General features: G+C 48.8%; 1 protein-coding gene across 1 annotated transcript in view; it reads right to left on the minus strand.

The window, feature by feature from the left end:
- LOC119389329 (uncharacterized) overlaps positions 1-10,042 on the minus strand; it is a 167,948-nt gene extending 157,906 nt beyond the window's left edge. Inside the window, exon 1 of the mRNA XM_037656537.2 lies at positions 10,024-10,042. The gene's annotated coding sequence lies outside the window, so the exon portion shown is untranslated. The remainder of the gene's footprint in view (positions 1-10,023) is intronic.
- Positions 10,043-10,671: the final 629 nt, after the last annotated feature.

Below are 10,671 nucleotides of genomic sequence, written 5' to 3' on the forward strand. Positions count from 1 at the left end.
CAGCTGCATTTCGATGGGAGCGAAATGCACTAACACCGGCGTACTTAGATTTACGTACACGTTAAAGAAACCCAGGTGGCCGAAATTAATCCGAATTAATCCACCACGGCGTGCCTCGTATTAAGGTCATGCGTTCGGCACGTAATAAAAAGCCTTGCATGCCGTTTTGGAAACGAGCTGAAAAAAGAACCAAGGTGGCAATTAAATTTTCGATGGCTTCGCGAATTCAGATGCGCTTATTATTGGGCACAGATCTCGGCATAATCATAAACATGCGCGATCCCAGTGGGTATTGTAAGTACCAGGGGCGTAGCCAGAAATTTTTTCGGGGGGGGGGGGGGGGTCCAACCATACTTTATGTATGTTTGCGCGTGCGTTTGTATGTGTGCGTGTACATATACGCAAGCAAAATTGAAAAGTTTCGGGGAGGGTTTGAACCCCCCCCCCTGGCTACGCCCCTGTACAGTATGATGCTGACCAAGCGAGCTGTCGAAACAACCAAAGCGACATTCGAATAAGCGAACACGGTGCGTGATCAGGCGTCGATATTATTCGAAATGAAACACGCCTCTGCAAGAAACATGCATCGTCGAAGTGGGCATGAAATATTTATTTATTTTTTGTTTGCGTATATCATTATGCTGTCAAAGGGAGCTCTAAAAAATCGAAGGCGACATTAAACTTGCGATCCGACGTTGTTATCATTCGATGCAAACCTCGGCAAAAGTGAAACTCCCACGAAACTGAACACTGCGCATTGCGATGCAGCCAGTGACTCAACAGGGCAGATGTAAATTTATGCTCTTCACACTGAGCTCATAATAAATTTAAAGCCGCACGACAAACTTGGCATCCAAGCAATTGAAAAGTTATCAATAGAAAACGCACGCGAAAGCGTGCTGGATGGTTGCTGACAGCTCCGAGTAGACACGACTGCCGCAACGAATGTGCGTTTTACCGGTAACATAATTACAGAACTCGCGCAGTCACCTCCCTACTCATGTCAAAGAAATGTGCCCGTTCAGCATCTGCACGCACGCGCTCGCACAAACAGCATCGCCCTTGACGACCTGCTCGGTCCCGAAAAGGTGGTCGATCAACCGTCCTCCTCTGGTAAGATTCCCACCGTTAAAACGTTTTTTTCCATCTCTGGGATCTTTCTAAACCTTCAGAGCAAGCGACACGTGAAGCTGCACGTGCACGGCGAGCAGAGAACAGCGCGTGCAGGGTGCCTGAACGTGCGGAGACAGCGCAGTCAAAAGGCTGGTGTGGGGACAGGAGCGACCGGTTTTCGCAAGAAAGGCGGCGAAACGCGTGCGACGCAGCGCCCCCTGGCCGAGCTTGGGAAGCCTATGTGCGCGCGCTTATCTCGTGATGGAGGCAGGTTGTACATCCTGTGCGTTCACCGCAAAGGTTGCGACGAAGTTACACAGCTACGAAGGTCACGTCGCCCGCTGAAGCGGCCGCGTTTGCGAAAGGAGCACGCTGCTCAAACAAGAAAAAGTAACAGCTGTGACAGTTGCAGTTCGCACTCGTTCTGGGTTACTTGTGCGTTCGTCTCGTGCGTCCTTCTTTGTGTTTGACGGTGCTGTAGCTGCCAAACACCAGTAGACATTGCACAAGCTCTCGTATATCAATGCACGAGAAACGTTCAACTACCTCTGTGAAGACACGTTCCACATTCGTGCTATACCGATTCCTATGACATAGGGATCAGCCATGTTTTTATGGCTATTCCAAGGCAGGGATGTGGAGACTCGATGTGGAGACGATAGACACTGTAGCGGCGAATCAAGGAGCATGCGATATTAAGAATCTTAATAAATATCGCCCCACACCAATGAATCGGTGATGGTTCTTAAAAATATGTTTGTCATATTAGTACGAAGCCGAACTGCTTCAATCGTCAAGGCTTAACGTCCTCGTTGCTAAGGTCATTGTTAAATTGAGCTGCATTTTCTGGGTGCTCGTAGAGACACCAAGAGGTACAGTTAATAAGAAATGCGTCGTTCAGTCAAAGATGAGTAGCGAGCACGCCTTCTGTAAATCCAGTCGTTTGGCTGCAGCTCTTGCTAGGCTATAACGGACCGTGGACTAGAAGGTGTGCATGATGCTGGAGAAGTTAACACATTCTGTTCGTATGTGCGTGTATTTCTCGCGTGGTTATTTATTCGAACTTTAAATGCCTCCATCCCTCTTCAAATGAGTGCAGGGCAGTTCCTTGTTCTCACACGTTTCTCGATTTAACACATAGTGCCCATATATCACGAGCCTTTACCCGCAACATCGTATGCGACGTTTGCCGTGCCTCTCTTGGAGGTAGACCGGTGCGCCGGCGCGTGAAGGGCGCGGGGTCGATCGGATCGGCGGCGGCGTGGCGAGGGGGGGGGGGTTAGGTTCTAGAGTTGGTGGGGAGAGAAAAATAGATTGGCCCTCGAATTTGAAAAAAAAAAAAACGGTTTCAACGAAAAAGCGAAGCTGTGAATGCGATAGCAACACGTCATAATGTTATACTAACTATAATAATAATAATAATAATAATAATAATAATAATAATAATAATAATAATAATAATAATAATAAACTTCTTTATTTCCATCAGCGATGGAGGAGACCGCGGGTAAAAGTATGGCGAGCAGCTAACATTTTTTATCCGATCTCGCGTAACCCTTAAAACACTGGCGTATTGGAATACGGCCGCTCCTGAGAGAGAAGCGATTTTCGTGCAGTTTGTCGTATCAGTGGTCACAGCACGAGGCGGTGATATGACAGCGCGTAGAAGGGTATACGAGAGTTTTGCTGATGTCTGCCGTGTAGCCCGCGCGCCAGCTCTACCGACCAATACGCTCAAACTGCCTGCATTTTTTATACTTTCAGAGGCCACATTGGGGCCTTTTAAAAAGACAGGGCGTGCAAACACGGACATAAGAGAGCACTCAAGACACCACAAGCGCCGCTCACAACTGAAGAATCATACAACGGCGGAAAAGAAGGTAGACAAAAATACTTATCTGTGCATTCCCAGGCAAGAGGCGACACCTATGGATCAGGTGCGCGTGGCGGTGAGAAATACCACTCTCTTGCCTTCTCTCTTGTTTGCACGTGCTCTCTTTTTAACATGAATACTTAACAAGTAGCTGTTCTTTTTCCTCTATGGTGGAAGCGCACTGCGTCCCTCTCAATCGGCGTCGGCTGAAAGGGATAGTTAATTACATTGCACATCGTGAACAACTCCCCCGTCGAAGTGATGTATTTTTTGCCCGTTCGGTTTTAAAGGAAAGACTAACGGCGGCGGCGTGATCACAACCGGGACTTGGGCGGCGGCGCCAGCGGCGTGAGAGCAAACAGGCCGCGGCGCACAGGTCTGTAATGGAGGCCAACAGCCTGGCACTCGCAAACAGGCGGAAGGGAAAAGCAACAACGGCGGAGCAAAATAAAACGCGCAAGGCCTCGCACGTGTGGCAGAACAACTGCAAGTTCCTTCACGGGGCGAGCTGTAAACAGTGCTCGATACGTGGTCATCGCGACGTCGAGCGCCACAGCTTATAAAATCAGCCGCTTTTGTTCTTTCCACTTGCCTGCCTCCCCGTCGTCTCGGCTAAACAGTTATGGAAGGCATTTGCTGAAAACCCCTACGCCTCCTTAATGCCGCCGCTGGCCTTACGATCCTGTCGGTGTGCGCTCACAGCTTTTCGCACGTGGTCGACCGAGGGCGCGGAAGCCAGTTCTATTCTGTGCCAGGCACCTGCGAATCGCCGCTGGGTTCGCGCTAATGGACAGCGCCGGTGGTAGGGAGCGCGACAAACGAAGCGCGTCTGCCAGCGTTTCGTCCGCACTTTCGCGATTTGGGCGCACCTGGCCGTGGTCGGCCGACGCGCTTCGATGCCGCTCCACAGCCACACGGCGGTAAAGGCGGACACGGGCCAGAGCCGTGGGCCTTTGTAGCTTCGACATACTGGCAGTGCATGTCGCACTACGCAGAAACGCATCTTGAGTGTGCGACAGTGGTACGCCTTTCAGGTCAGAATCCGGGAACCCGGAAATTGTTTGTCATCACATCATTACCAGCGTCGAAGCATGTCTATATCAATGTCGCGCACGTGAATGTGGGGTAGCTGCTGGAAGGCAAAGGAGTTCGTGCCAAGTTACGCAAAAGCTCGCATCAAGCTAACGCAAGGAATCATCCTTTTCGTTTAGGCCTATCAAGCTATGGCACGAGTGGCTGTATGCGCTCGCGGTTTTACCTGCATTTCAAATCAATATGACGCTGCCGAGATGAAGCAGAGCGCTGCCCAATGGCGGCTTGTCTTGAAACTGAAACAACTCGAGTGGTCTAATTCGGTTGTGTAATGTAATCTGTTGTACCCCAGGCAAAGCTTTGCGCAAATGAGCCAAACGACGTACTTTGCAATCTAAAAAAAAAAAAAAACATTCTAGGACTCTGTCGGTACGGGGACTCTTGCACCAGATGTCTCGTTCGCCTCGTAAAGCCCTCCACCTTTCCAGAGTAATCGGTTTCTTCACTTGGACTCGTCACGTCGCATCGGATCACAGTTGATCTCTGCTGATACGACACCATCTTGCTTTGTTGGCTGCGAATAGAATTGGCCCTGACGAAGTGTTGTGCTGTTTCCAACGAAGTGAACAACAAATCTGCGTGCGATGACCGGTCGTAAGGACACCGTTGAACACGTTCGCGGCGTGGCTTCTTGTTTTGCAGGCGCTATCACTCGAAACTGTGACCGTCGACCATTATGAAACCAAGCCATTCTGGAATTCCAAATTTATATAAATATTTAATATTTGTCGATAACAGACGCCGACAAAGGCTTTACTAGAGCTTTTGAAGGACAACTGAAATTGTACAAGTGGCTCTATCCAACACTGATGTTCATTACGTTGTCATAGTGTGCCGTTATCTCGATCGCCTGCGATAGCAGTGTATGTAGTACGTATCCGTTTTTTCGCTCTCTATTTAGATGAACCTATGTCCCACTGTAGCCTGTCTCCCAACCTGCTTTTTTCTTCCTTTCAGCAGCCAAGCTAGCCGTATTGCACGGCCTGTCGGGAAACTATATCGTCATCGTGAACGGGCATGCGCCACACAATTTGGGCACTACTCACCGCTACGCCTGTAATAACCCCGAGAACGAGCAGAGACGGAAAGAAAGATGTAAAGGAAGGCGCGCGTCCTAACCACTCGGCTATCCGGGCACACTAGCAGAGTATAGCATAGCCCTGTATAGTATAGTAGTGCAGCAAGGGCGTGGGAAAGGCAAGTGAGGAGGAGGAAACCCCACCAGTGGTTCTCTAAGAGAGACATATAGAAAGAAAGAGAGGGAGAAAGGCACAGACTAATAATGGGAATAAAGACACAAACAGACAGAATTAATGGGAATGAAGGCGTAAAAAGAGAGAAGTAGTGACTAGTGCGATGTTGCCATACTAGGGAACGGGAAATGCAACGGCAAAGGCTGCGAGAAGAGCCCGAAGCGATGGCGGCCCTACGCCAACGACGGCGTGCCCGTAGATCTATGAGAGATGTGAGCGCTCGGTTCTGGAATTTGGGACATCCGTGTCGTGACTCACCAAGCTAAAGCCTAGCGACAACCTAGAAGCAAATAAATTATACTTTAGAATCGCCCAGTTTCGCTGTTTCAAGCCTTGCGCGGCTTCGTGCAAGCTTCGCCAGTTTTTTAAATGCGAAGCATTTCTTAGCGAACCTCTGGCACTTTGAGCGTTTCTATCTACGTATCTATCTATCTATCTATCTATCTATCTATCTAGCCGCCTACGTCTGGGTGCTCTCATGATGGCCTCCTTAACTTGGTGTAGAGCAAAATTTGCATGGGAGGGTAAACGAATTTGACGAATATGATTGCCGGGTCGTGACATGAATAACGTTAAAATCTTGTCGCGTACGTCGTCAAACAGTTTCCACTGGGCACGTGTGGCACATACCCGTTTACCACGGGCCGCGGTGTACAGGTATGCGCCACAGGTGATTGACAGTTTATATCTACCCAGGAACGGCGAGAACAGACATTAGTAACTTAAATGCTAGAGCGTTAAGGAAAACCAACATCGGCAGCGTTGACTCAACGAATGGAAAGAATGAAAATTAGGATCCCAGCAGGAATCGAACCCAAGCATTCTGCGTGGCATTCAGGTATTCTACCACTGAGCCACGGCAGGTCTATAAACTGGTTTGGAAAAACAGCCTACGCAGGCGTAATATTGGTGCAACGTCAATTGTGGTTGTGGTGCTGGCTATGTAATTTTGCAAGAAAGCAATAAACACTACATGATAGTGCTACGATGCGTACTCCTACGATACAGGCGTGATATGAGATTAACGTCTGTAGTTCCAATGTTGGCTCCGCTTTTATAGCAGTCTATTCAACATTACATTTGTATTCCTATGATTCAGCAAGCTATATTGAGGCATTGCTCGACCCCGGAGGAATGCACTAACAAAAGTTACGGATGATATCCACATCACCGCACCGTAAGCTGCACTTCGTCCACCAGAACGACGCAGCGTCCTCTTCATTTCTTACGAGGCTGAGCGATGGCCTCATGCTGACCGAGAATGATGCCAGATTGATTGGCAGCCGCTTTGTAGACTAGGCTACGTAGGCTACATACGCTCGGGTAGTCTACGAATACGACAAACACCATCCACTGATGTTGGTCTATGTAGCACTATCCAGGCCTACCAGCCTCGACGGCCTATACCTCACCAACGCGAAGGGTGACTTCAGATTCCGACATCTCGCCGGCTCTGTCGACAGACAATTTGTCGACGAAATGACCGAGGCATCCACGAATTCCAACATCTCTACTATACGACATACTTCACTACACATGGACCCCTCGTCACCACGATCACGACCGGATCCTATAAGAAGTCATGACCAGCTGCTGGTGCTCACTGATCACGGTGATGGTGCCCTTGTTCAAGAACTGTCAAGAACTTCTTGCACACATGCACACGGGTTTCTGAAACGTGCATGCGTTCTCGGGACACGTATAACCACTACATATCAACTTACCGCTTCTGGTGTTGGTAATACCCACGTTGCCATTGGCAGCGTTACCCAACCGTAAACAGCTGGTTATGTAACACATATGCGGCTCTTCAACATATATATGTGTGCGTATAAAATTTATACAAATCTTTAGCGACATTTTGTAACGTGTCGCTCAGTAAAAAAAAGTTACGCCACAGTCACCTACCCGCCGCATGCTTCGCATAACATCGACTCCCACGGTACGTGGGATCTGCCGAATTTTTTTATTATTTTTTTTTCGATTTACGCAATGCATCAGACGCGGCCCCATATACACAAAAGGCGCACTGTTGTTGTTGATTAACCACGCAAAACGCGAAATTTGGATACTAATGAGCCTCCGATCAGGACAATGTAGCTAAAAACAATTCACCACAGAACGCATAAGTATATAAACCAACATTTTGCGATTGCTTTTCATAATACATACTAAGAACGCAACGCACAGTTTGATGCACGTATGGCGCGTATAACAGAAATGCTTGTAACAACATCTGCCGCGGTATACTATATCTTAGCGGCGATTGCATTGCGCTGCTGAGCTCGACGACGTGGCTTCGATATTTCGATTGGCGTCGAAATACCAAACCGGTTTCAAGCTTTGATTCGTGTGAACATCACTCAAACCACTGTGGTCACAATCAAGGCGGAGGCCCCCACTCATACCGTGGTTTCGGCACGTAAAACCCCGTAATTTATTTAATTTTCTGACAGGCATAAGAAGCCCGTAATTGCGCTGAAATAGTCCCCTGCATAGCTGAGAACCAATCGCAGTGTTTTGCGAGCCCGTGTCTAAAGCAATGGAGCGCTTCCGAAGTGAACATGTTACGAAGGCTGAGGATCACCAACACAAACGTGTGGTGCTTCGTGCTTAAAGCTATAAGCTTCACTGGTCCTTTGAGCTTTCAAAACAAGTGGGTCCCGAGACTTGAAGGCATTTCTTGGCGCGCGAACGCGATTAAACAGAGCCATACAGGCAGTCTTCGAGACAACATTGCTCTGATGTCTCGTCCCGTCATGCAAAGCATTTCCAATGCACTTTATTCGATGCCTCAGAAGACAGCGTGCAACGCATCTGTTCTAACGCGTTCACAATGTTGATGTGAGCTCTTGAAAGCAATCACCGAAGCGTAGAGGTCGCGTGTGCCATATTGCAGGCCGCACTTGCGTCGACGAAGCGCAAACGTCGGCGGCTACGCGAGCATGGCTCTCGCCCCATTCAACCCGAACGTCGTGCTGCACGAGCTTGGTTTTCATTTCTTTAATATATATCGAGGCTCTCAATCCAAAAACGGCGTGTCATACAACACAATAACGCAGTTATTGATATTGTGTTCGTTCAATGCTTCAAGGACACGAGAAACAAAATTCGCAATATGTGAAGAATAATATTGCGAAGGAGGTCACTTGCAATATTGTTCTTCGTGCAACTACATTTAAAACGGCAGAGCTACAGATATGCACTGAGAAGTTACTGCCCAGAATGACGAAAATACCTCAGGTACTAGCTTTAGTTTGATTAACACGCACTGCAATAACTTGAATTTTGCTAATTGTTAAATATTTATTTTCACCAATGACATATCAAAATTCTCTCTGAATTATGTCGTCATTTTTATGAACTTTCTTCTCCGTCATTTAATTTGATTTTGAGCTGCGGTTGTGCATCAATTTGGTCTATAGCATAGCTCTGATACGTTCGATGTCACGACTCCGCATGGAATTATCACGCTTGCGCATTTTTGCGCGGCAGTGTGTTTCGGGCTTCCTTCCCCGCGTAATATTATCTCTATTCTCACAAATGCTATTCACCAATCCGCATTCGCGACCGCCCCATAACGAGCCGACAACAGGCCTACGGTGAGAGCGAATGAAAATGAAATTATTCCTTACTTCTTGCCTTCATTTATCGACTCGCGCCACGTCCAGCCCTGTCGGATTGGTGAATCCGTGGGACGGATGACTGGTCGATTCTGGCAGGGGCGGTGCCTCGCAACTTGGAGAAATCGCGGCTAATTTGCGCGTGTTGGGAAGTTAATTATTCCACGAAACCTCCACGTAGGCGTTGGAACAATTGAAAGTAGATACATCACGATAGTGAAAGAGAGCACAATTAAATGCGCAATTCAAAACGCAAGGTGAAGCCCAAATGCCGGTGTTTTATTAGTTCTGACTGAGTTAACTCAACGAGAACTCCCCCTTCTTATAAGTTTTTTTTTGTTATTGAATTGACCGAGCCATGGACGCTGAATATTCCGCATTTCTTATCAAGTGACGGTCCAGCTTTTATTCCGCGGATGATGAGAGCTGCGCTGCGGGAAGCTCTTCCAAGCACGAAACACCGACAGGTTTATGCGCCTAAGCCTCGTTCCGACCGATGCTGCGTTTGCCATTGGTTAGCCGGCTTCACTAATGATATGTCCCGCATCGTGATCTGCTGAAATATTCTCTTACGAGAAGATTCAGCGTAAGACGTTTTTGTGAATATGGGCCCTGTTTTTTACCTGCCATGAGAGAGAAGCAATCCTATTTTCCAGAAGGCCAATGCATGACGCATGTGTGCATTGTGAACATCTTGGCTTTCTTGTGAAAAACCGGTAATATTTGACTGTATTAGACGAACGCAAACGAAACGGTGCGCCGGCGCTGACTGTACAAAGAATACTGGTGCAGGATGAGCCGTTTGAAGAAGTCATGCTAGAGTTTATACGAATTTCTATGAAAGTGGATTTTTTGTCGCGCACTAAAAGAAGCGTGATGCGCCCTGACCCCAAGCTTAGTCAAGGTCAGAGCACAACGCACAGCCACACTGCGTGAGAAAACACGTCTGAGCAACACGGCAGACGTTCGAAATTTGCTTCGATTCGCTACCACAGCGCGTCTAAACAAGACATCGCACAGAGGAACAAGCCGCGTAGACAGCACGCCAAGCGGCGAAAAAGACACTCACGTCTTGGGCGTCTTCTCCGCTCGCAGCGACGACAGCCTTCGAGAGTGCTCGTTAGGGTCGCGCCGGCCGTACTCCTCAGGTTCAGGCAAGGACAACAAGCGCGCGATAACACCAACTCAAGCCATCGAAAGTAACGGCGAGTCAAGACAAACCAGTGTGCAAGCACAGGGGGGAGGACAAAGAAATAACCTTTGCTCCTTCTCAATCGCAAACTCTAGCGTCGCTTCCCCGTCTCACTAGCGCGGTATTCCACACGAGGGATTCCGTGGCCGACGGTGGAGTGTTCGAAAAAGACACACACCTGCTTCGCGCGTCCTAAGGAGCCTCGGTTTGGCGGCGTCGCTCGGTCGGTCGGCAAGCGCGCGGTGCACCTCCTCCGGCGACGGCCGGCGCGAAAGTGAAATCGCGGCACCGGTGGCCGGCCTCCAGCGCTCCTACGAAAGAAAAACGCGCCCCCACGCCGTGCGATCCCGTTTTCGGCCGCCTCCCCTTCTCTCTCACTAGCTGCACTTAACGGGCGCGAGGAAAATACCAGCCGTCTTTGGTCTCGGAGCCAGCTTCCCACGTTGCACTCACCGTTGGAGCGGCCAGACGACGAGCCCCTAATTATGCGTTACATTTTGTCGCCCAATATTTTAGCAATCCGTC

The sequence above is a fragment of the Rhipicephalus sanguineus genome, chromosome 1 (assembly GCF_013339695.2).
Source record: "Rhipicephalus sanguineus isolate Rsan-2018 chromosome 1, BIME_Rsan_1.4, whole genome shotgun sequence".
Classification (NCBI taxonomy): domain Eukaryota; kingdom Metazoa; phylum Arthropoda; class Arachnida; order Ixodida; family Ixodidae; genus Rhipicephalus; species Rhipicephalus sanguineus.